This window comes from Capra hircus, chromosome 4 (assembly GCF_001704415.2).
Source record: "Capra hircus breed San Clemente chromosome 4, ASM170441v1, whole genome shotgun sequence".
Lineage (NCBI taxonomy): Eukaryota > Metazoa > Chordata > Mammalia > Artiodactyla > Bovidae > Capra > Capra hircus.
Genome location: NC_030811.1, coordinates 18,503,186 through 18,528,564, shown reverse-complemented (window position 1 = coordinate 18,528,564; position 25,379 = coordinate 18,503,186).

The following is a 25,379-nucleotide window of genomic DNA, read 5'->3' as shown; positions in this document are numbered from 1 at the left end:
CAGGCTTCAACAGTATATGAACCATGAATTTCTGGATATTCAAGCTGGATTTAAAAAAGGCAGAGGAGCCAGAGATCAAATTGCCAACATCGTTGGATCATCAAAAAAGTCAGAGCATTCCAGAAAAAAATCTGCTTTATTGACTTCTCCAAAGCCTTCTATTGTGACTTTCCACAACAAACTGTGGAAAAGTCTTTGAGAGATGGGAAAACCAGACCGCCCTTACCTGCCTCCTGAGAAATCTGTATGCAGGTCAAGAAGCAACAGTTAGAACTGGACATAGAACAACAGACTGGTTCCAAATTGGGTAAGGAGCATGTCAAGGCTGTATATTGTCATCCTGCTTATTTAACTTCTATTTCATGCGAAATGCCAGGCTGGATGAACACGAGCTGGGATCAAGATTGCCAGGAGAAATATCAGTAACCTTAGATATACAGATGACACCACCACTTAATGACAGAAAGTGAAGAAGAACTAAAGGGCCTCTTGATGAAAGTGAAAGAGAAGAGTGAAAAAGTTGGCTTAAAACTCAACATTCAAAAAATTAAGATCATGGCATCCAGTCCCATCACTTCATGACAAATAGATGGGGAAACAGTGGAAACTGAGAGATATTTTTTTAGGCTCCAAAATCACTCCTGATGGTCTCTACAGCCTTGAAGTTAAAAGATGCTTGCTGCTTGGAAGAAAAGCTATGACCAACATACACAGCATATTAAAAAGCAGAGATATTACTTTGCCAACAAAGGTCCATCTAGTCAAAGCTATGGTTTTTCCTCTAGTCATGTATGGATGCGAGAGTTGGTCTATAAAGAAAGCTGAGTGCTGAAGAACTGATGCTTTTGAACTGTGGTGTTGGAGAAGACTCTTGAGCGTCCCTTGAACTGCAAGGAGCTCCAACCTGTCCATCCTAAAGGAAATCAGGCCTGAATATTCATTGGAAGGACTGATGCTCATGGTGAAACTCCAATACTTTGGCCACCTGATGTTAAGAACTGACTCACTGGAAAAGACCCTGATGCTGGGAAGGACTGAAGGTGGGAGAAGAAGGGGACAACATAGGATGAGATAGTTGGATGGTGTCACCAACTGATGGACATGAGTTTGAACAGGCTCTGGGAGTTGGTGATGGACAGGGAAGCCTGGTGTGCTGCAGTCCATGGGGTTGCAAAGAGTTGGACATGACTGAGCAACTGAATTGAACTGAACTGAACTGATGCCCTCCTTATCCCTACAAAGCTAGGATTCTACCCTTCTCCCACCCTGGCAGAAGACTTGAATTTACTCTCTGGAGATCTTGCTTTAAACTCTGGACTCAGGACAACAGGCATAGACGAGGATGCGATCTGAATAAGGGAAACTCAGTACTAGTCTATACACCAGGTATAACTCTACTTTCCAGGCCCCTTCTCCTATCTGTCTTACAGAATAATGGTAACCAAGAATATGCCCTTGTGGTAGGCAGAATAATGGTCCCCCAAAGATGTCCACATTCTAATCCATGGACCTGTGAATATGGTATGTTACATGATAAAGGAAAATTAAAGTTGCTTATATACCTGTATTATCTGAGTCAAAATTGAATAATAATATTGGGGATAGAGAAAGAAGACATTGGGGTACAAAGGTGGAAGGATCCTAAGGGCTAATGTCTCTTTCCATACTGCTGCTAAGTCGCTTCAGTCGTGTCCAACTCTGTGCTACCCCGTAGACAGCAGCCCACCGGGCTCCCCTGTCCCTGGGATTCTCCAGGCAAGAACACTGGAGTGGGTTGCCATTTCCTTCTCCAATGCATGAAAGTGAAAAGTGAAAAGTGAAAGTGGAGTCGCTCAGTCGTGTCCATCCCTCAGCGACCCCATGGACCGCAGTCTTCCAGGCTCCTCCATCCATGAGATTTTCCAGGCAAGAGTACTGGAGTGGGGTGCCGTTGCCTTCTCTGCTTTCCATACTAGGAGGTTTATAAATAATACCTAACATTCCTAAGTCAAGAAATAGTATTTTAATAATTTAACAGTCATATTAAAATGTGGGAAAAACATTAAACAATTGAATGAATTAAAATGACTTCCTCTGAAGAGTGGAAATTAAAGATAAAGCAGAAATAAGGCAGGGGATGATCATTAACCACTAAAAGACTTAAAAATCATTTGATAAAAAATATTTTTTAAAGATTAATGTTTGCATATTCTGCTTTTTATATACAAAATCCTCTTATGTCTACTGATAATGATTAATAGAGAATTTTTTTCTTGCTATCAGACAATCTCAGATCCCTGATACAAATTCCCAAGTGTGAGAAATGAAAGCTAATAAAGAAACACACTGATGGAATGAGGGTTGGGGGAATGGGTGAAGGTGATCAAAGGACACAAACGTCCAGTTATAACATGAATAACTTCTAAAGATCTAATGTACATAGTGACTACAGTTAACAATACTATATTATATACCTGGAAGTTTGCTTAGAGAGTAAATCTTACAAGTTCTCATCACAAAAAATAACAAAATGGTAAACATATGAGGTTGTAGATGTGTTAACTAATCTTATTGTGGCAGTCATTTTGCAACATATTTATAATAAATCATCATTGTACACTTTATACTTATGCAATGTCTTATGTCAATTATATCTCAATAAAACTGGCAAAAGAAAGAAATGTATCTGACAGATCCAAATAGAAACACAGCACGAAGCTCCATTCTTGCATAGTTCTGAACCACTTCATTCAACCCTTTTCCATGTATTTTGTTTCATCCTACTTCTAACCCTCTGTATTAGTATCCTAGACCAACTTTAAACTAAGAACTATAAACAGTCATTGGAAAAGATCCTCATTCTGGGAAAGATTGAAGGCAGGAGGAAAAGGGGATGACAGGATGAGATAGTTGGATGGCATCACCGACTCTATGGACATGAGTTTGAGCAAGCTCTAGGATATGGTGATGGCCAGGGAAGCCTGGCATACTGCAGTCCATGGGGTCACAAAGAGTAGGGCACAACTGAGCGACTGAACTAAGCTGATAAACAGAATAGCTTAAAACCATAAAAATGTATTGTCTCACAGAAAACGAGGAAGCTGGAAGGCCTAAATTAAGGTCTTAGCAGAATAATGTTCCCCCAAAGATGTCCAGGGGAGGATCTTCCCACACCTCTTCCTAGTTTCTGATGTTTGCTGACAATTCTTGTCTCTGCTTGGCTTGTAGAAGCATCAGTCCAGTCTCTGCTTTCATCATCACATGGTGTTTTCTCTGTGTGTCTCTCTCTGCATCCATCTTTCCCTCTTTTATAAGGATACCAGTCACTGAATTGGGGCTCACCCTAATCTAGCATGACGCCATTTTATCTTTTTTCTTTGCTTGTTGCATATCTATTTTTAAATTAGAAATCTAGCATTCTATTCATACTAAGTCAAATAAGTGGAATCAAAATGTCATAATTTTTTTAGTTAGGCAAAAATTCATGTATTCTAAAATATGTATTATACATATTTATATATATGTATACAACCTAGATAGTATATTCAAAAGCAGAGACATTACTTTGCCGACTAAGGTCCGTCTAGTCAAGGCTATGGTTTTTCCTGTGGTCATGTATGGATGTGCGAGTTGGACTGTGGAGAAGGCTGAGTGCCAAAGAATTGATGCTTTTGAACTGTGGTGTTGGAGAAGACTCTTGAGAGTCCCTTGGACTGCAAGGAGATCCAACCAGTCCATTCTGAAGGAGATAAACCCTGGGATTTCTTTGGAAGGAATGATGCTAAAGCTGAAACTCCAGTACTTTGGCCACCTCATGCGAAGAGTTGACTCATTGGAAAAGACTCTGATGCTGGGAGGGATTTGGGCAGGAGGCGAAGGAGATGACAGAGGATGAGATGGCTGGATGGCATCACTGGACCCGATGGACGCGAGTCTGAGTGAACTCCGGGAGTTGGTGATGGACAGGGAGGCCTGGTGTGCTGCGATTCATGGCGTTGCAAAGAGTCGGACACAACTGGGGCGACTGAACTGAACTGAACTGATACAAAAGATTTTCTACTACACTTGATAAAGGTTTGAGAAAGAACATTTTAAAAAAAGAGAAGAGATGGAGAAATTTCTATTTGGAAATTGGAGAACATAAATGAAATGGAAGCACTGAACATGAAATAGAAAAACTGAAACAAACTAGATTAAAGTGAAAGACCTCCATACAGTCCAGTTGTTTTTTAAACATTACTACTCATTGGAAACATATCTGGAGCTCTGAGGAAAAAAAAACAATACCTGAGCATTTGTATTTTTCAAAAATGTTCAAGATAATTTCTGATATGCATCTGGATTTTAAAAAGTGATTACAGGTTTTTCTAGTAGATCCTAGTGTTGGTGATATAGAGTTCTATTATTTTTCTGTTGGCCATTCATGATACAATGGTATTAAGTGAGTAATAGTTACATAATCACAATAATAAAATATGTTTATCAGTTTTCACAATCAATAGCTAGACAAAAAATAAAAGATAATTAAAATTTCAAGCCATAATGGGAACATGATTAACTCACCAATATAAAATAATTGCACACTACTTGGGGTCAGGGGTGGGAGTCCAGCAGAGTGATGTTGGTAAGTAGAAGTGCATAGATGTACATGTTTTCATCCACCCAGGCAGTCTGTGTCTTTTGGTTGGTGCATTTAATCCATTTTGCATTTAAGGTAATTATTGATATGTATGATCCTATTACTGTTTTCTTAATTGTTTGGGGTTTATTTTCTGTAAGTCTTTTCCTTCTCTTTAGTTTCCTGCCTAGTGAAGTTTCTTTAGAATTTGTTGTAAAGCTGGTTTGGTGGTGATGAATTCTCTTAGCTTTTGCTTGTCTGGGAAGCTTTTGATTTCTCCCATCGTATCTGAAAGAGAGTCTTGCTGGGTAGAGTATTCTTGGTTTTAGTTTCTTCCCTTTCAGCACTTTTAATATATTGTGCCATTCCCTTCTGGCTTGTAGAATTTCTGTTGAGAAATCCGCTGATAGCCTGATGGGAGTTCCCTTGTATCTTATTTGTTGTTTCACCCTTGTTGCCTTTAATATTTTATCTCTGTCTTTAATTTCTCTCAGGTTTGATCACTATGTGTCTCAGTATGTTCCTCCTTGGGTTTTATCCTTCCTGGGACTCTCTGTGCTTCCTGGACTCGGTTGACTATTTCCTTTCCCATGTGAGGGAATTTTTCAGCTATTATCTCTTCGAATATCTTCTCAGGTCCTTTCTCTCTGTCGCCTAGGTTCCTATAATGCTAATGTTCATGTCTTTAATGTTGTCCCAGGGGTCTCTTAGACTGTCTTCATTTCTTCTCATTCTTTTTTCTATAATTCTGTTCTGCAGCAGTGGATTTACACCATTCTGTCCTCTAGGTCATTTATCTTTCCTACTGCCTCAGTTATTCTGCTATTGATTCCTTTTAGTGTATTATTCATCTCTGTTTGTTTGACTTTAGTTCTTCTAGGTCTTTGGTAAACATTTCTTGCATCTTCTCAGTCTTTGCCTCCGATTCTTTCCCAAAATCCTGGATCATCTTTACTATCATTATTCTGAATTCTTTTCCTGGAAGATTGCCTATCTCTACTTCATTTAGTTGTTTCTCCTGGGATTTTTAATCTTGTCCCTTCATCTGGCACATAACTTTCTGCTTTTTCTTCATGATTAACTTTCTGCAATATGGTTTTTGTTTTAGCTACTATGGGACTGTGCTTCCTCTTGCTTCTTCCTCTCTGCCCTCTGATGGATGAGGCTAAGGGCTTATATAAGCTTCCTGGATGGAAGGAACTGGGGATGAGAAAAACTTGGTCTTGCTCTGGTGGCCAGGGCCTTGCTCAGTAAAGCTTTAATCCAATTATCTACTGATGGGTGGGCTTGTACTCCCTCCTTGGTAGTTGCTTGGCCTGAGGCAACCCAGCCCTATGGTCTAAGGTAGGGTTAATTGCAAACTCCAAGAGGGTTTATGCCAAGGGGAAACTTTCAGTGGCCCACATCCCTGTGGTGAGCCCCTGCTAACCCACATCTCCACATGAGGCCCTCCAACGCTAGCAGGTAGTTTTGGTTCTATCTCCTGGGGGAGTCACTGCTCTTGGTGCTTTCACAATTTTGTTTGTGCCTCTGGGATGCCTGTAATCAAATCCCACTGGCCCTCAAGGCCAGATTCCCTGGAGATTCCCAGTCCCTTTGTTGGATCCTCTGGCTGGGAAGCCTGACCTGGGGTTCAGAACCTTTACAATGCTGCAAGAACTTCTTTGGTATTATTGTTCTCCATTCTGTGGGTCACCTACCTGGCAGGTATGGGATTTGATTTTATCATGATTGTGCCCTCCTACCATCTCACTGTAGATTCTTTGTCTTTGGATGTAGGGTACCTTTTTTTGGTGGGTTCCAGTGCTTTCTGTCGATGGTTGTTCAACAGTTAGTTGCAGTTTTGATCCTCTCGCAAGATGAGATGAGCTCACATCCTTCTACTCTGCCATTTTGAACCAGAAGCCCATTTTATCTTGAATTCCAAATTAGATCACATTCATAGGTACAGGGATGAGGACCTGAACATATCTTTTGGGAGAATGGAATTCAACCCACAACACCTTCCCAGCTAATTTTGCTGTTTATTGTAGCACTGTTTTTCTTTCGTTTCCCTCCAGACTTTACCTTAGCCCTGCTTATGTAAGGCTAAACTAGGCTTCTCTCAGTAATGTAACTGCTTAAGGAAAATGGCTCCTCTAAATGAGTCCCAACCCAAACCCACCTGGCCCAGAAAATTTGTACATTCCATCGGGTTAACCTTGTCACTCCAGATGGGGAACCCCATGATACTTAGCAGTTCCCAATTGAAGATGATATGTAAATGTCACAAAGATCCCATCATAAAAATAGAATAATGGTGTGATTGAAAGAGTACAGGTTGTGAAATCAGAAAACCAGAGTTACAATTTTGATAGACAGATACCTAAAAAATCAGGACAAACTCAGGCTTAAATTTCCATGATTGCAAGGCTAGAAAGCTCTACCTGTGACCCAAATTCAATTTCCAAACTAAGGGCAACCATAGATGGCACTGAATATATTATCATCATTTAAATGGAAACTCCTGAGGGGAAAGAAAAGGAGGAGGGGAAGAAAGAGGAACAGAAGAAAGAAGAGGAAATAGCGAAATACAGTCTCCACAAAATCTTTTTAAACGATTGTTATATAAATATACAGATAAAAATTTCAAAACAGACTCACTCTTAGAGTTTTCCTAAAGATGAATGGAAAGAAGACTTTGGCTGTCACCAGCATCAACTTCATGCTATTTGGTTAGTGGATGAGTCATACATGCTGGTAGTGAATATCCCAGGCTTTCCATTTTAAATGGGAGTAAGATAGTGCAAGGCATTCATTTTTAGCATCGAGTGTTTTCTCCTAATGTTAATAGAAGAATCCATTGTGTTATGATTAGGTCATGCTTGACCCACCTCAGGAATGTTTTCAAAGTGACAGAATATTTATTTCTCACTGACATCACCAAAGTTCAAGAAGGTCTGATGAGTATCCTTACAAAGCCCTATGATCCTGAAAGGGCTAAAACAAATCCTCCTTCTCCTTTGCAGGTCGACTGTTAAATGTTCCTCCATCTGCACTTGGGCAATAACGCCCATCTTTCCATTTAAACATAGAATAAGAGAGTATTTAACAGAAAGAAAAAAATCCTGCTTTTAAAAAAAAATCTTTCTTCTGAAGCATAATTAAATTGTGCTTCATATGTGTTTTGAGCAAAAATTTTAGACTCAAATTTAACCTTAACTAGTTGCCTTCTCCAACTAGTAATACTAGTAAGTATTTTTCCTCATCTTATCATAATTACTCAATAAGCACATAAAATTTTAACTTAAAAATTTAAATCTAAGATATTCATGGCAAATTGATTGTACTTATGGATAAAACCACTGCAAATGTTGATACCAAAAATCTCAGATGCCCCCAAATATGCAAAACAAACAAACAGAAAACAAAACCCCCAAAATGTTTGATGCCAAAACTTTCAAGGATTTGGCTTCTGAAAGCCAACATATCCAGGCCAAAATCAGCAAACTGGATGCACTGAAGTTGACCCAGTGCCCACACAGTCACAGTTTTAGATTTGTGACTAAAACAAAGATTGATTACTTCTCCTTAGATTTGTTGTTTTGAAGGGATATCAGGTGAAAGATGTTGGCTGTGACAGAGAAGCAGTCATGTATCCCTTAGAGATTTTTAACTGAAAATAGTTAACTGGACATTCTTCCCATTCAAATATCAGATTACAACAATATTATAAATCAACTATACTCCAATAATAATTTTTTAAAATATCAAATTACAGAAATAGAGATCTTTTTTGAAACAGCTAACAATAGCTAATCTTAAGGAAAACTTAGGTTTAACATGATCAATTCACATTTTAATCATTCCTTTACAAAATAAGCAAATGTGAAGTTTTTTAAAGACAAGAAATGTAATTAAGTAATAAGACAATTGACCTAAAGAGAAACCTATGTAGGGTTCCTTTGTTCTAAAGTAATGTCTTCCTCCTGTAAGGGCAGATTGCTCTACAGATAGCAGCTACATACCAAAGAAGTAATAACTTTGTCTTTGGTTTTATAATAATCAATAAAATATTTAAATTATCAAATCAAACAAGATTCCCTATGATTGGTTGTTGGAATTGTTTATATTACTGCCATTACAGAATAGTTATTTTGGCATATAAAGTAAAAATTAACTAAGACATACCACTAATGGAAAAACCAAGGCATTGAGGATACATTTTTTTTCATTGTCCAGGGTGTTTTTCCCAACACACCTCCATTTGATTAAAGCACAACACTGGACATTTAGTTAAAAGAAAAGCACAATGGGGAAAAAGGCACTGTGTATGTTTACATATACCCGTTTCTCTACGTACATTAAGGAACGGAGTATGGGACATGAAAGACTTAACAAATTAGTCTGGAGTAGTCAAGGAATAGGAGGCAGGGTGTGTGGAGGGAGGGTGTCAAACTTGTTACCTGAACGTGTGCCATTGAGGGAGCACAGTTCAGAAGTAGAGCCCCTTTGTAGCAGACACCACCTGCTGCAGGGACATAGCTCCTCCCATCCAGCATTCCTAACTAGATATGTGTGTTCCTTACATTGATTGCTTCCATCAGTCATTGACAACCTATGTTATTCTGAGTGCCTGTTAACGTTAATGATTCTGCACCCAGTTCTTTGTGTGTGTGTGTGTGTGTGTGTGTGTGTTGTGTCTGTGTGTGTGTGTACAAGGGAAGGGAATTCCTATACCACCAAGCAATTCTGACCCCAACTGGATGTCTTACAATTCAACTTCCATTCTGACACTGTCTACCTGGAGCTGGCATTAGATCCCACAGGTTAAGAGTTTAGCTCTCAGCCACCTTCAGACACCAAGTGCAAGTTCAGGTTTGTCAGCTGTGCATCAACTGGATACAGATTGGAGGTTGCAACCACTCCTTCCCTGTATTCAATTAATTTGCTATAAAGGCTCACAGAACTCAAGAAAACAGTTTGCTTACTAGATTGTCAACTTATTATACAAGGACATGACTCATGAACAGCCAGATGGAAGAGGTGCCTAGGGGAAGATATGTGGGAAGGGGCTCAGAGCTCCATACTCTCTCTGAATGCTCCTCTTGCCACCCAGTCCCTCCATGTGTTCACCAACTGGAAGGTCTCCAAATGCTGACCTTGTGAGGTTTTTTGAGACTTTATCACACAGACATGATTGATTAAATCATTGGCTATTGGTGTCTAAACTCAAGCTCCAGCTCTTCTGCCCTCCTAGAGGTCAGGTACCAGCCCTCTAAGCATTTAGTTGATTCTTCTGGCAACAAGCTCCCATCCTTAGGTGACCCAGGGCTTTCCAAAAGTCACTTCATTAGTATAACAAAAGTTACGGAGAGTTATCACCTAGGAAATGTAAGAGTTTTAGGCCCTTTGTCACAGAAACAGGGACAAAAACCTAATATATATTTCTTACTATAAATCATCAGACTAGTTTACTTCATGGTATATGTTTCTTAATTTTGATGGTGCCACAGAATTGCCTTGTCCATGTTGGTTCTCATACTGGCCCCTGTGCATGGAGGGCAAGAAGTGACTGAAGAAAGAGGCAAAACAATCCATACTGGTGGATATTGGGTTGAATAAGAAAGGGAACTTAACTTGTGAGGCTTGTCTTGGGCACTGAGAGACAATACAGCTTTGCACCCACTGCCAAAATTGCATAACTTTGTGTAGAGACCTTAACCAGTTTCAGTCACACATTTAGTCCAATTGTTCTCAACACCACATTGCTCTATCCAGGATGCATCCTTGAAAATAGTTCCAACTGTATGAACAGTAGACAGAGCATACACTCCAAGGACAGGGGAGAGAGGGAGAAGCCTCCACTGCCCTGGTCTGGCTCAAAGGTCAATTGGTGGTCACATCTTCTCCAAGGACTCAGGACCTTGGAGGTGAGGAAACTGAGGTTCAAGGAGATTAAACCAGTCAGTCCTAAAGGAAATTAGTCCTGAATATTCATTGGAAGGACTAATGCTAAAGCTGAAACTCCAATACTTTGGCCACCTGATGCAAAGAATTGACTCACTGGAAAACCCCCTGAGGCTGGGAAAGATCGAAAGCTGGAGGAAAAGGGGACCAACAGAGGAAGGAGATGATTGGATGGCATCACCGACTCAAATGGACATGAGTTTGAGCAAGCTCCAGGAGTTGGTGATGGACAGGGGATAACCTGGTGTGCTGGAGTCAATGGGGTCACAAAGAGTCGAACATGACTGAGTGACTGAACTGAACTGAACTGAACTGAACTGAACTCTTCTTCATGACTTCCTCTAGCATCCACCACCTTCAAATCAACATGATCCCTGCTCTCCTCCTGCCTCAGGCTCTTCTTGGTAGTGGTGACCAGCCTCCTCCACTAGGCTGCTGCTTCACAAATGAGGAACCAGGCCACATCCCAGAAACACACCAGTTGCACTCATGCATGAAAAGCATCTTAAAATTCTAGTGAGAAAACATCATAAAATACATTTAGAGTAAGATTTAAGAAGATAAAAATTGCTATTAGTTTACTTTACTCTCAATCATAGGATGTTTGTGCTAGGAGGGACCTTGGATATGAGGAAACTGAGGTTCAGGGAAATAAAGAGGCAGATACAAGTTCACCCTGGGTGAGCTATGGCATCAGGATGAGCACCCAGGTACCTGACTTACTTGTCCACTACTCTCCATCACTCCTTTCTCTCCCATCAACTTCCCCAAACCTTAATTTCTATCTCTTCATGGCTTTAAAGGAAGAAAATTTAAACTTTCTTTTGTTTCATTCAGTGCTAAAAGCCTACCAAAATTGTGCCCAGCTCTGTACATTTAAATATTAGAGAAAAAAACATAGTAGAGACCATGCAGTGACCCAGGAGTCCATGAAGGTGTATCATGGAGGGGATTTGATGATAACCTGCATAGCTAGCCACACAGCCACCTGCTCAGCTCATTGGGTCTGATCCTTGGTTGGTGATGATGTGTCCATTCTCACACAGCTGCTAATGAACCCCATCAAACTTTCACCTTCCACCTATGAACCAGGCCATACCTTCTGTGGCAATCTCTTAAAAACATGGTCCCCAACAGACTCCTGGGGTAAGCAGAGGCTTCATTACACCCAGAAGTTGTCCTTTTAAAGTGGGGGTCACATGTTTATGCAAGCATGTGACCCCTGGGGGTCCCAGGTAATTTTAGTCTTGTATATATTTTTCCATTTGAGATGGAACTTTGTTGTGCCTGCCTCATTTTGTTGGTTAAGTTAATGTTAATCCAATTTAGGATGGGCTTGTCAGGCCTTGGCAACATCACAGATGCATAGTCATGTATTGTCTGTACTAGCACCGGTAATAGCCTATGAGTTGTCACTCATCTATGTTGATCTGGGACAACATAGTCCAGGCAATGACCTCAGTTGGTTGGGTCATTAACCTCAAAGGGTTTGTAGGACCAGCTCAACATGTCTTTTTAGGTGCAATTTGGGATAGAGTCCAATGAGACATCCCAACTGACTTTAAGGAGAAGCTTCTGACTATACCTATGTCAATGAAAAATTAATCAGTTGATCTAACAAAGAAAGAGAAATTTAATTTGAGCCAAATTGAAGATTCAGTTCAGTTCAGTTCAGTTATTCAGTCATGTCCGACTCTGCGATCCATGAACCACAGCATGCCAGGCCTCCCTGTCCATCACCAACTCCCAGAGTCCACCCAAACCCATGTCCATCGAGTCGGTGATGCCATCCAACCATCTCATCCTCTGTCGTCCCCTTCTCCTCCTGCCCCCAATCCCTCCCAGTATCAGGGTCTTTTCCACCGAGTCAACTCTTCGCATCAGGTGGCCAAAGTATTGGAGCTTCAGCTTCAACGTCAGTCCTTCCAATGAACACCCAGGACTGATCTCCTTTAGGATGGACTGGTTGGATCTCCTTGCAGTCCAAGGGACTTGTTATAAGCTAGGAACAGCACCTCAGAAAACTCTGAGAACTGTTTAACCCATTGGAAATCAATTCAAGAGTCATATACTTTTTTTTAATGGAGGGGTTATATATTAAATGATGTATTATTGAACAGTTTACACAATCCAGATCTGGCAGATACAGACTGGTGGGTCATGTGACCCCTTTCAAGATTAAGAAGGAATGTTACCTTCAAAGAGTTATCTTGGTGCTAGAAGAATGTTGCTCTATATGGGTGAGGCAGTGTATTTCTCCCCCTTGGGGAGGTTTGGTCAATGTGTGATACAGATACACAATGCACAGTAGAGCAGAGTGAAGTGAAAGTTGCTCAGTTTGTGTCTGACTCTTTGTGAACCTATGGACTAATCCATGGAATTCTGCAGAAATTCTACAGGCCAGAAAATTGGAGCGGGTAGCCTTTCCCTTTTCCATGGGATCTTCCCAACCCAGAGATTGAACCCAGGTCTCCTGCATTGCAAGCAGATTCTTTACCAGCTTGAGCTATGTGGGGGCCAAAGGACAAAGAAAACTTCTCACGTTTAAATGTTTTGTGTCTTGCCATAAAATATTAGCTTTGTTTCACACCTAGTACTCTTGACCTCAGTCAAAAGCACAGCACCTGATGGAGTTGTTTAGACATTGAAGACAACACATTCCACACCTCTGCCATTCTGCTTGTCCCACTGGTGCAAGTCAAAAACCCCTTCTTAGAACTGGAAGAGAGGCATATTGGAAGAAATTATATTGTGAAGTACATGCAGCCCTGTCCAGGAGCTCCACTGCCCCTCAGGCCTGAACTGTAGGTCTCAAAATATTACTGAACAGAACTTGTTTCCAATTGCCTGCCATGCAGCAAAGCCAATCTATTGACACTGGGTTGTGGTAAAGGAAATTACAGTGTTAATTTCAGGTTTGCCAAGCAAGGAGAATGGGCAGCTCATTCTCAAAAGACCCAAATACCCTGATGGCTTTCAGGGAAGGGTTTTTAAAGGCAACATTTATGGTGTGGATTGCAGCTCAGGAACTTTCTTCTGACTAATTGGTAATGAGGTAACAGGCTGATATTTTGAGAATCTTAACCATCAACATTCTGTTTCCAACTAGTCTGGAGTCTACATGCCTATGGTCATCATGTAATTTCTTTCTACACTTTGGTAGGGGTCTTATTTCCTTCAGTTCAGTTCTGTTCAGTAGCTCAGTCATATCCAACTCTTTGCCACCTCATGAATCGTAGCACACCAGGCTTCTGTGTCCATCACCAACTGCCGGAGTTCAATCAAGCTCATGTCCATCAAGTCAGTGATGCCATCCAGCCATCTCATTCTCTGTCGTCCCCTTCTCCTCCTGCCCCCAATCCCTCCCAGCATCAGGGTCTTTTCCAATGAGTTGACTCTTCGCATGTGGTGGCCAAAGGATTGGAGTTTCAGCTTCAGCATCAGTCCTTCCAAGGAACACGTAGGACTGGTTTCCTTTAGGATGGATTGGATGGATCGCTTGCAGTCCAAGGGACTCTCAAAAGTCTTCTCCAACAACACAGTTCAAAAGCCTCAATTCTTCAGAACTCAGCTTTCTTTACAGTCCAACTCTCACATTCATACATGACCACTGGAAAAATCATAGCCTTGACTAGACAGACCTTTGTTGGCAAGGTAATATCTCTGCTTTTTAATATGCTATCTAGGTTGGTCATAACCTTCCTTCCAAGGAGCAAGTGTCCTTTAATTTCATGGCTGCAATCACCATCTGCAATGATTTTGGAGCTCAAATAATAAAGTGTGACACTGTTTCTACTGTTTCCCCATCTATTTTCCATGAAGTGATGGGACCAGAAACCATGGTCTTAGTTTTCTGATTGTTGAGCTTTAAGCCAACTTTTTCACTCTCCTCTTTCACTTTCATCAAGAGGCTTTTTAGCTCCTCTTCACCTTCTGCCATAAGGGTGATGTCGTCTGCATATCTGAGATTATTGATATTTTTCCTGGCAATCTTGATTCCAGCTTGTGCTTCTTTCAGTCCAGCGTTTCTCATGATGTACTCTGCATATAAGTTAAATAAGCAGGGTGACAATAGACAGCCTTGACGTACTCCTTTTCCTATTTGGAACCAGCCTGTTGTTCCATGTCCAGTTCTAACTGTTGCTTCCTGACCTGCATACAGATTTCTCAAGAGGCAGGTCAGGTGGTCTGGGATTCCCATCTCTTTCAGAATTTTCCGCACTTTATTGTGATCCACACAGTCAAAGGCTTTGGCATAGTCAATAAAGCAGAAGTAGATGTTTTTCTGGAACTCTCTTGCTTTTTCCATGATCCAGCAGATGTTGGCAATTTGATCTCTGTTTCCTTTGTCTTTTCTAAAACCAGCTTGAACATCTGGAAGTTCACTGTTCACATATTGCTGAAGCCTGATTTCGAGAACTTTGAACATTACTAGTGTGTGAGATGAGTGCAATTGCATGGTAGTTTGAGCATTCTTTGACATTGCCTTTCTTTGGGATTGGAATGAAAACTGACCTTTTCTAGTCCTGTGGCCACTGCTGAGTTTTCCAAATTTGCTGGCATATTGAGTGCAGCACTTTCACAGCATCATCTTTCAGGATTTGAAATAGCACCACTGGAATTCCATCACCTCCACTAGCTTTGTTCATGGTGATGCTTCCTAGGGCCCACTTGACTTCACATTCCAGGATGTCTGGCTCTAGGTGAGTGATCAGACCATCATGATTATCTGGGTCGTGAAAGTCTTTTTTGTACAGTTCTCCTGTGTATTCTTGCCACCTCTTCTTAATATCTTCTGCTTCTGTTAGGTCCATGCCATTTCTGTCCTTTATCAAGCCCATCTTTGCATGAAATGTTCCCTTGGTATCTCCACTTTTCTTGAAGAGATCTTTAGTCTTTCCCATTCTGTTCTTTTCCTCTATTTCTTTGCATTGATTGCCGAGGAAGGCTTTCTTCTCTCCTTGCTATTCTTTGGAACTCTGCATTCAGATGCTTATACCTTTCCTTTTCTCCTTTGCTTTTCGCTTCTCTTCTTTTCACAGCTATTTGTAAAGCCTCTTCAGACAACCTTTTTGATTTTTTGCATTTCTTTTCCATGGGTATGGTCTTGATCCCTGTCTCCTGTGCAATATCATGAACCTCTGTCCATAGTTCATCAGGCACTCTATCAGATCTAGTCCCTTAAAAAAATCTATTTCTCACTTCCACTGTATAATCATAAGGGATTTGATTTAGGTCATACCTGAATGATATAGTGGTTTTCCCTACTTTCTTCAATTTCAGTCTGAATTTGGCAATAAGGAGTTCATGACCTGAGCCAGAGTCAGTTCCTGGTCTTGTTTTTGCTGACTCTATAGAGCTTCTCCATTTTTGGCTGCAAAGAATATAATCAATCTGTTTTTGGGTTTGACCATCTGGTGATGTCCATGTGTAGAGCCTTCTCTTGTATTGTTGGAAGAGGGTGTTTGTTATGACCAGTGCATTCTCTTGGAAAAACTCTATTAGCCTTTGCCCTGTTTCATTCTGTACTCCAAGGTCAAATTTGCCTGTTACTCCAGGTGTTTCTTGACTTCCTACTTTTGCATTCCAGTCCCCTATAATGAAAAGGAATCTTTTTTGGGTGTTAATTCTAAAAGATCTTGTAGGTCTTCATATAACCGTTCAACTTCAGCTTCTTCAGCATTACTGGTTGGGGCATAGGCTTGGATCACCGTGATATTGTATGGTTTGCCTTGGAAATGAACAGAGATAATTCTGTCGTTTTTGAGATTGCATCCAAGTTCTGCATTTCAGACTCTTTTGTTGACCATGATGGCTACTCCATTTCTTCTAAGGGATTCCTGCCCACATTAGTAGATATAATGGTCATCTGAGTTAAATTCACCCATCCATTTTCTTCAAAACAACTCAAATAAACACATCAGATTGTTATGAATATCCCTCAAGGAGGAACTAGGATTCTTCTATCACTAACCTATTCTTTAAACTATCCTTGCACTTCCTTTTTTTTCCTTGTATTTGCTTACTTTCCTAATTAGTAATTACTTAAGTCTGCTCTTTGGAACTCAGGGAAGTCTTAGGAAACTAAAGTCCTTTTCTACAAACAAGAAACTAAGCACATAGAGGGGCTTTTGTACCCAGGAGGGCCCCACAGGGTCCTGCCTAGTTTTGGCACCACTCACCCCAGTGGACTGGAGCCTATCCCAGTAAAAACCTGCTACTGGCAGTGGGTGACCTGTTATGTCTGGACCAGGAAATTTCAACAATAACCAGGTGCTCTGAGCAACAGCTTCTTTAAGAACTCCAAGCTAGCATAATTATATTTTATGTCCTTCTCTATATATGTATTCCATCCATCAGGTTTTTTTTTTTTTTTTTCTTTAAAGCAATGATGGGAATCTATACAGTAAATGAGTGAGAAGGAGACACAAAATCTGATATCTGCGGGGGCCGCTAGTGTTGCTGAAATGTCCAGAAACCATTTCTGACCTCTCAGTTTAGAATTTGGAAAATGTAAATCATGCTCTACTGCCCAGCAATCATAAATGGTTTCTTTGTATTAACTTTTTGCGAAGAACTCCTTTGTTTTCCAATCTTTAAAGTTAAACTGAGACAAAAAACAACAACAACAACCACAACCAGGAATACAAGTGAAATTCTTTGCAAATGTAAGGGAGCAGAATTTGCCACTGAGAAATATATCTCTTTGGCATATCAATTATTTTAAGCTAGCTTTTTTCCTAAGAAACAACAGACATTAGAAAAACTCTGAAAACCAAGTAGTGTGCACTTAGTCGCTCAATCGTGTCCAAGTATTTGCAACCCCATGGACTGTAGCCTACCAGGCTCCTCTGTCTCCATGGGGATTCTCCAGGCAAGAATACTGGAGTGGGTTGCCATGCCCTCCTCCAGGGGATCTTCCCAACCCAGGGATCGAACCCAGGTCTCCCACATTGCAGGTGGATTCTTTACTGTCTGATCCAGGGAAACCTGAAAATCCAGTAGGAGTTGCCCTTTTGTAAGACATATTTATATTTGTGAGGGGAATCTGTTTTTGTAAGGGTATCTCCATCACTGTACCTGGAAGAAGAGAATGACCAAATCTCTGGAAAATATATCAATAGAGAAACCATTGACTCAAACATGTATTTAACAACCTTACCCTTGTTTACTGTGCTTTTCCTGGTCACCTTCTGTAACTGACTCTCCCCACCCTCAAAATTCTCTTTTGTGTTTAGCTGAAGGTGGAGTATAAGGTGAGAGCTTTGACCATTTTGGTGAGTTTCCCTGGCTCTTTCTCATGTATACATGTTATTAGACTTTTGTTTCATTTTCTCCTATTACTCTGTGTCATGTTGGTTTAATTCTTATACCAGTCAGAGAAACCTAGAAGGTTAGAGGGAAATTTCTTTCTCCCCAACATAAGGAAGGAGAAATGTTTAACCACTGTCCAACTAAGAAATGTCTAACCATTTTTTAACCATTCATTTCTGCATGCATAGTCTTGGTGATCCTCATGAGAATTATTGTATTATTGACCCCATTTGAGGAATGGGCTTCCCAGGTGTTGCTAATGGTAAAAAATCTGCCTGCCAGTACAGGAAACACAAGAGACACAGGTTTGATACCTGGGTAGGGAAGATTCCCTGGAGTAGGAAATGGCAACCCACTCTAGTATTCTTGCCTGGAAAATCCCATGGACAGAGGAGTCTGGCAGGCTATAATCCATGGGTCTGCAAAAGAGTCAGACATGACTGAGCACAAGGGAGACTGAGTGTTGCCACTTGCCACTTGTCCCCTAAGTGGGATACCAGAAAGAAAACCAGTGTCTTTGGCTTATGGTCCTCAGTGTCTTTGCTTTCTCCCTTCACTCAACACTTAATCTTTGTTTTGATATCATTATATTTTAAAACTAAAGAAGGCTTTCGATGTAACAGAACTTCCCAGGAGCCCTAACCTCCTTTCTAGACTTCAGCCAACAGCTCAGCTCAAGACAGTAGTTTCACCTCACTCTGGCTTTTGATATGCATACTAGACATTATCCAGACAAACTAAAAAGACCCTACTAGACCAGGACAATTGCAGATGACAATGACCAGGAGAAAATGGAACATTTCTACCACTTTTACATTTATTTTTTCATCCATTACTTCATTCCTATTCCTTTATCCACATGCTTTGCATTGAAGAGGGAAATTAAATGAGTATAATATTCCTTGTCTGTCCTCAAGAAGTTTCTAATCTACTTATGGAGCTTATGTGTATATAAAAATTATGTGTAGTCTCAAACTTTTCAGAGTGTATAAACATGGAACTTGGGGGGTGGTGGGGATATATATGTGTGTGTGTGTGTATATATATATATATATATATATATATATATATATATATATATAGTTACAGCTGATTTGCTTTGTTGTATGGCAGAAACCAATACAACATTGCAAAGCAGTTCTCCAATTAAAATTTTTAAAAATTTTGGAATTTTATAATTTTTTAAAATCAATTTTCTCAATGCTCTTTCTCAATGAACAGTTTTCATGATGCTGCCTTAGTCTTAAACTTGCCCGTATATAAAGTTCACTTTCATTACTATATAGTGTTCTATTGTATGTAAATACAGAGCTTTCTTGGTGGCTCAGATGGTAAAGAATCTGCCTGCAATGCAGGAAACCTGGGTTCAATTCCTGGGTCAGGAAGATCCCCTGGAGAAGAGAATGGCAACCCACTCCAGCATTCTTGCCTAGAGAATTCCATGGACAGACGACCCTGGGAGGTTATAGTTGATGGGGTCACAAAGAATCAGACACAACTGAGTGCCTAACACTTTCACTTTCTATTAAGGATGGATATTTGCACTGTTTCAGGTAAGATGGTAGATGTTGCAAGAGGGCATCAGAGGGCAGACACACTGAAAACTCACAGCAAACTAGTCAATCTAATCACAATAGGACCACAGCCTTGTCTAACTCAATGAAACCAAGCCATGCCTGGGGTGCAACCCAAAACGGATGGATCATGGTGGAGAGATCTGACAGAATGTGGTCCATGGAGAAGGGAATGGCAAGCCACTTCAGTATTCTTGCCTTGAGAACCCCATGAACAGTATGAAAAGGCAAAATGATAGGATACCAAAAGAGGAACTCCCCAGGTCATTAGGTGCCCAATATGCTACTGGAGATCAGTGGAGAAATAAATCCAGAAATAATGAAGGGATGGAGCCAAAGCAAAAACAATATCCAGATGTGGATGTGACTGGTGACCGAAGCAAGGTCTGATGCTGTAAAGAGCAATATTGCATAGGAACCTGGAATGTCAGGTCCATGAATCAAGGCAAATTGGAAGTGGTCAAACAAGAGATGGCAAGAGTGAACGTCGACATTCTAGGAATCAACGAACTAAAATGGACTGGAATGGGTGAATTTAACTCAGATGACCATTATATCTACTACTGCGGGCAAGAATCCCTCAGAAGAAATGGAGTAGCAAAAGAGTCAACATCATGGTCAACAAAAGAGTCCGAAATGCAGTACTTGGATGCAATCTCAAAAATGACAGAATGATCTCTGTTCGTCTCCAAGGCAAACCATTCAATATCACAGTTATCCAAGTCTATGCCCCAACCAGTAATGCTGAAGAAACTGAAGTTGAACGGTTATATGAAGACCTACAAGAACTTTTAGAACAAACACCCAAAATAGATGTCCTTTTCATTATAGGGGACTGGAATGCAAAAGTAGGAAGTTAAGAAACACCTGGAGTAATGAGCAAATTTGGCTTTGGAATGCAGAATGAAGTAGGGCAAAGGCTAATAGAGTATTGCCAAGAAAATGCACTGGTCATAGCAAACACCCTCTTCCAACAACACAAGAGAAGACTCGACACATGGACATCACCAGATGGTCAACACCAAAATCAGATTGATTATATTCTATGCAGCCAAAGATGGAGAAGCTCTATACAGACAACAAAAACAAGACCAGGAGCTGACTGTGGCTCAGATCATGAACTTATTGCCAAATTCAGACTGAAATTGAAGAAAGCAGGGAAAACCGCTAGACCATTCAGGTATGACCTAAATCAAATCCCTTATGATTATACAGTGGAAGTGAGAAATAGATAAGGGACTAGATCTGATAGATAGAGTGCCTGATGAACTGTGGAATGAGGTTCATGACATTGTGCAGGAGACAGGGATCAAGACCATCCCCATGGAAAAGAAATGCAAAAAAGCAAAATGGCTGTCTGGGGAGGACTTACAAATAGCTGTGAAAAGAAGAGAAGCAAAAAGCAAAGGAGAAAAGGAAAGGTATAAGCTTCTGAATGCAGAGTCCCAAAGAATAGCAAGAAGAGATAAGAAAGCCTTCTTCAGTGATCAGTGCAAAGAAATAGAGGAAAAGAACAGAATGGGAAAGACTAGAGATCTCTTCAAGAAAATTAGAGATACCCAGGGGACATTTCATGCAAAGATGGGCTCGATAAAGCACAGAAATTGTATGGACCTAACAGAAGCAGAAGATATTAAGAAGAGGTGGCAGAATACACGGAAAAACTGTACAAAAAAGATCTTCACGACCCAGATAATCATGATGGTCTGATCACTCATCTAGAGCCAGACATCTCGGAATGTGAAGTCAAGTGGGCCTTAGAAAGCATCACTATGAACAAAGCTAGTGGAGGTGATGGAATTTCAGTTGAGCTATTTCAAATCCTGAAAGATGATGCTGTGAAAGTGCTGCACTCAGTATGCCAGCAAATTTGGAAAACTCAGCAGTGGCCATAGGACTGGAAAAAGTCAGTTTTCATTCCAATTCCAAAAAAAAGGCAATGCCAAAGAATGCTCAAACTACCGCACAATTGCACTCATCTCACATGCTAGTAAAGTAATGCTCAAAATTCTCCAAGCCAGGCTTCAGCAATAAGTGAACCGTGAACTCTCTGATGTTCAAGCTGGTTTTAGAAAAGGCAGAGGAACCAGAGATCAAATTGCCAACATCTGCTGGATCATCGAAAAAGCAAGAGAGTTCCAGAAAAACATCTATTTCTGCTTTATTGACTATGCCAAAGCCTTTGACTGTGTGGATCACAATACACTGTGGAAAATTCTGAAAGAGTTGGGAATACCAGAACACCTGACCTGCCTCTTGAGAAATCTGTATGCAGGTCAGGAAGCAACAGTTAGAACTGGACATGGAACAACAGACTGGTTCCAAATAGGAAAAGGAGTACGTCAAGGCTGTATATTGTCACCCTGCTTATTTAACTTATATGCAGAGTACATCATGAGAAACGCTGGACTGGAAGAACACAAGCTGGAATCAAGATTGCCAGGAAAAATATCAATAACCTCAGATGTGCAGATGACACCACCCTTATGGCAGAAGGTGAAGAGGAGCTAAAAAGCTTCTTGATGAAAGTGAAAGAGGAGAGTGAAAAAGTTGGCTTAAAGCTCAACATTCAGAAAACGAAGATCATGGCATCCGGTCCCATCACTTCATGGGAAATAGATGGGGAAACAGTGGAAACAGTGTCAGACTCTATTTTGGGGGGCTCCAAAATCACTGCAGATGGTGACTGCAGCCATGAAATTAAAAGACTCTTACTCCTTGGAAGAAAGTTATGACCAACCTAGATAGTATATTCAAAAGCAGAGATATTACTTTGCCGACTAATGTCCGTCTAGGCAAGGGTATGGTTTTTCCTGTGGTCATGTATGGATGGGAGAGTTGGACTGTGAAGAGAGCTGAGCGCCAAAGAATTGATGCTTTTGAACTGCGATGTTGGAGAAAACTCTTGAGGGTCCCTCGGACTGCAAGGAGATCCAACCAGTCCATTCTGAAGGAGATCAACCCTGGGATTTCTTTGGAAGGAATGATGCTAAAGGTGAAGCTACAGTACTTTGGCCACCTCATGCAAAGAGTTGACTCACTGGAAAAGACTCTGATGCTGGGAGGGATTGGGGGCAGGAGAAGTAGGGGACGACCGAGTATGAGATGGCTGGATGGCATCACGGACTCGATGGACGTGAGTCTGAGTGAACGCTGGGAGATGGTGTGTACAGGGAGGCCTGGCATGCTGTGATTCATGGGGTCGCAAAGAGTCAGACACGAGTGAGCAACTGAACTGAACTGAACTGAGGTGCTATTAGACCATAATCCAGCCCTTCCCCTTCTATTGCAGCTGTGAATTTAGGTTATTCTCACCTCATGGTTCCCTCGTGGCCTTTATTAAATGTCTGAATATAGGTATCTCACATTATTTTTGCCAGTAGTAATGTAACCCCATACAAACAGAGTCCTTTGAATGGTCTGGCTCCCCAGCCCAGGCACTGCCATGGACCTGGCTTCCCAAGGACACTGGCCACACTGGAAGGAAGCATGTTACCCATGAAAAATTGTAATCAAAGAGGACTCCGATTCCAGAGCATAGCCTGTGAGTGTGAGAAAAAGCAAACCCATTTGAGCTGTTTTTGCACAAAAAGATAGAGGACTTCTGGCAGTTGTCACGGAAATCTCTGCCATAAACCTCTCTTGGCTGCTCTGAAGACAAACTCCAGACTTCCAGTTACATTAACCCTTAACTTCAGTGTCCAGCACTTTCTAGTCAACGTTCATCCTCAGAAACCCCATCATCCTCAGTTTCTCAGTCTAGTTTGTTGCCTCACCCAATCTGACTCACACAAATGCTGTCCTCCAAAAAACTAGTGTCAAATGTCTTCCCAGGTGGCGCTAGTGGTGAAGAACCCGCCTGCCAGTGCAGGTCAGATATAAGACACTGATTCGATCCCTGGGTCGGGAAGATCCCCTGGAGAAGGGAATGGCAATCCACTCCAGTATTTTGCCTGGAGAATCCCATGGACAGAGGAGCCTGGCAGGCTATAGTCCATAACATTGCGCAGAGTTGGACACAACTGAAGTGACTTAGCAGGGACCACTGGAAACTCATTTAAAAGACCAGCTTACCCTTGTAGAAAACTACATACAGCTGATGATTGGAAAATGGCATTGGAAAAATAATTATAAAGTAGATAGCCTGAAAGTGATGATTTACATTTGCCATGGCAGAAATATAACATATAGGTATAATGAGTATAATTGATTAAAAAGAGTATTTCTTTGATCTTTGAGCAATTCCTATTCATAATGCAAAGAAAGTGAAAGTAAAAGTTGCTCAGTCATGTACTCTTTTCAATCCCATGGACTATGCAGTCCTTGGAATTCTCCAGGCCAGAATACTGGAGTGAGTAGCCTTTCCCTTCTCTAGGGGATCTTTCCAACCCAGGGTTTGAACTCATGTCTCCCACCTTGCAGGCAGATTCTTTACCAGCTGATCCACAAGGGAAGCCCAAGAATACTAGAGTGGGTAGCCTATCCCTTCTCCAGTGTATCTTCCTGACCCAGGAATCGAACCAGGGTTTCCTGCATTGCAGGCAGATTCTTTACCAACTGAGCTATGAGAGAAGTCCCCTGAAGAAAAAAGTAAGGCTAAAATTGTTTGAATTGTTTACAGAATCCATTTTAAATATACTTCACTAAATAATATGTTGACTGGGAGCATAATAAAAGTAAAAATAAAATTCACTATTGTTACCAGAGCACTGGCTCTAATTTCATATTGTAATTGATATCATTAGCTTTGTGTTTGTCGTACTAGAAAGGTATTGAGCTTCTAATTTAAATCTCTTAAGTTCTTTCATTATGAAGTGAATCACTATGTAATAATAACTAATATTCATTTAACACTAAAAGTTCACAAAGCAGCATTTCATAGACATAAATTAGAAATCACTAAATGATTACACACTATATATTTTATAGGAAGAATTTCCTTAATATTATGGAAATTTCATCAGGATAAAAATAACTGCTATTAACATGTAGAGTGTATAGCATGCACACTATTTTACATTTATTTTTATGTTAAAATAGTATCAGACTTACAAAGAAGTGGCAAAAATGGTATAAGACATTCTCTGTATATACTTCACTCACTTTTCCCTAATGTGAACCATGTAACCATCATACAGTGATCAAAACCAGGAAACTAACTTTGATAAACAATAATATTAACTAATCTAAAGATCTTATTCAAATATTACCAATTGTCCAGTTAATGTCTTTTTCTGGTTCAGAATCCAGTCCGAGGTCCCACATTGCATTTAGTTACCATGGCCTCTCAGTCTTTTCTAGTCTAGGGCAATTTGGTCTTGTTTGTTTTGTTCTGTTTTGTTTTATTGTTGTTGCTTTCATGGCTTTGGCACTTTTGAAGAGTACTGGCAAGTTATTTTGTGAAACGTCCCACAGTTTGGGGTTATGGTATGACAAAACATTATGTTTGGTCTTAGAAATAAACCCATGTACTAATGATTAATTAACCAAAATAAAGGAGACAATATATAATGGAGAAAAGACAGTCTCTTCAATAAGTGGTGCTGAGAAAAATGTACAACTACATGTAAAAGAATGAAATTAGGATATCTTCTAATACCATAAACAAAAATAAACTCAATGGATTAAAGGCCTAACTATGACCCCAGATACAATAAAACTTCTAGAGGAAAACTTAGGCAGAAGACTTTTGACATCAATCACAGCAATTTTTTTTCTTTTTTTTTTTTTGGTGGGGGAGGGGGGGCTTCATCTCCTACAGTAATGGGACTAAAAGAGAAAATAAACAAATGGTATCTAATAAAACTTAAAAGCTTTTGCACAGCAAAGACAAAATGAAGACATAAACATAATGAGTAGACAATCTACAGAAGAGGAGAAAATATTTGCAAATGATGTGACAGGCAAAGGATTAATTTCTTTCATATACACACACACATATATAT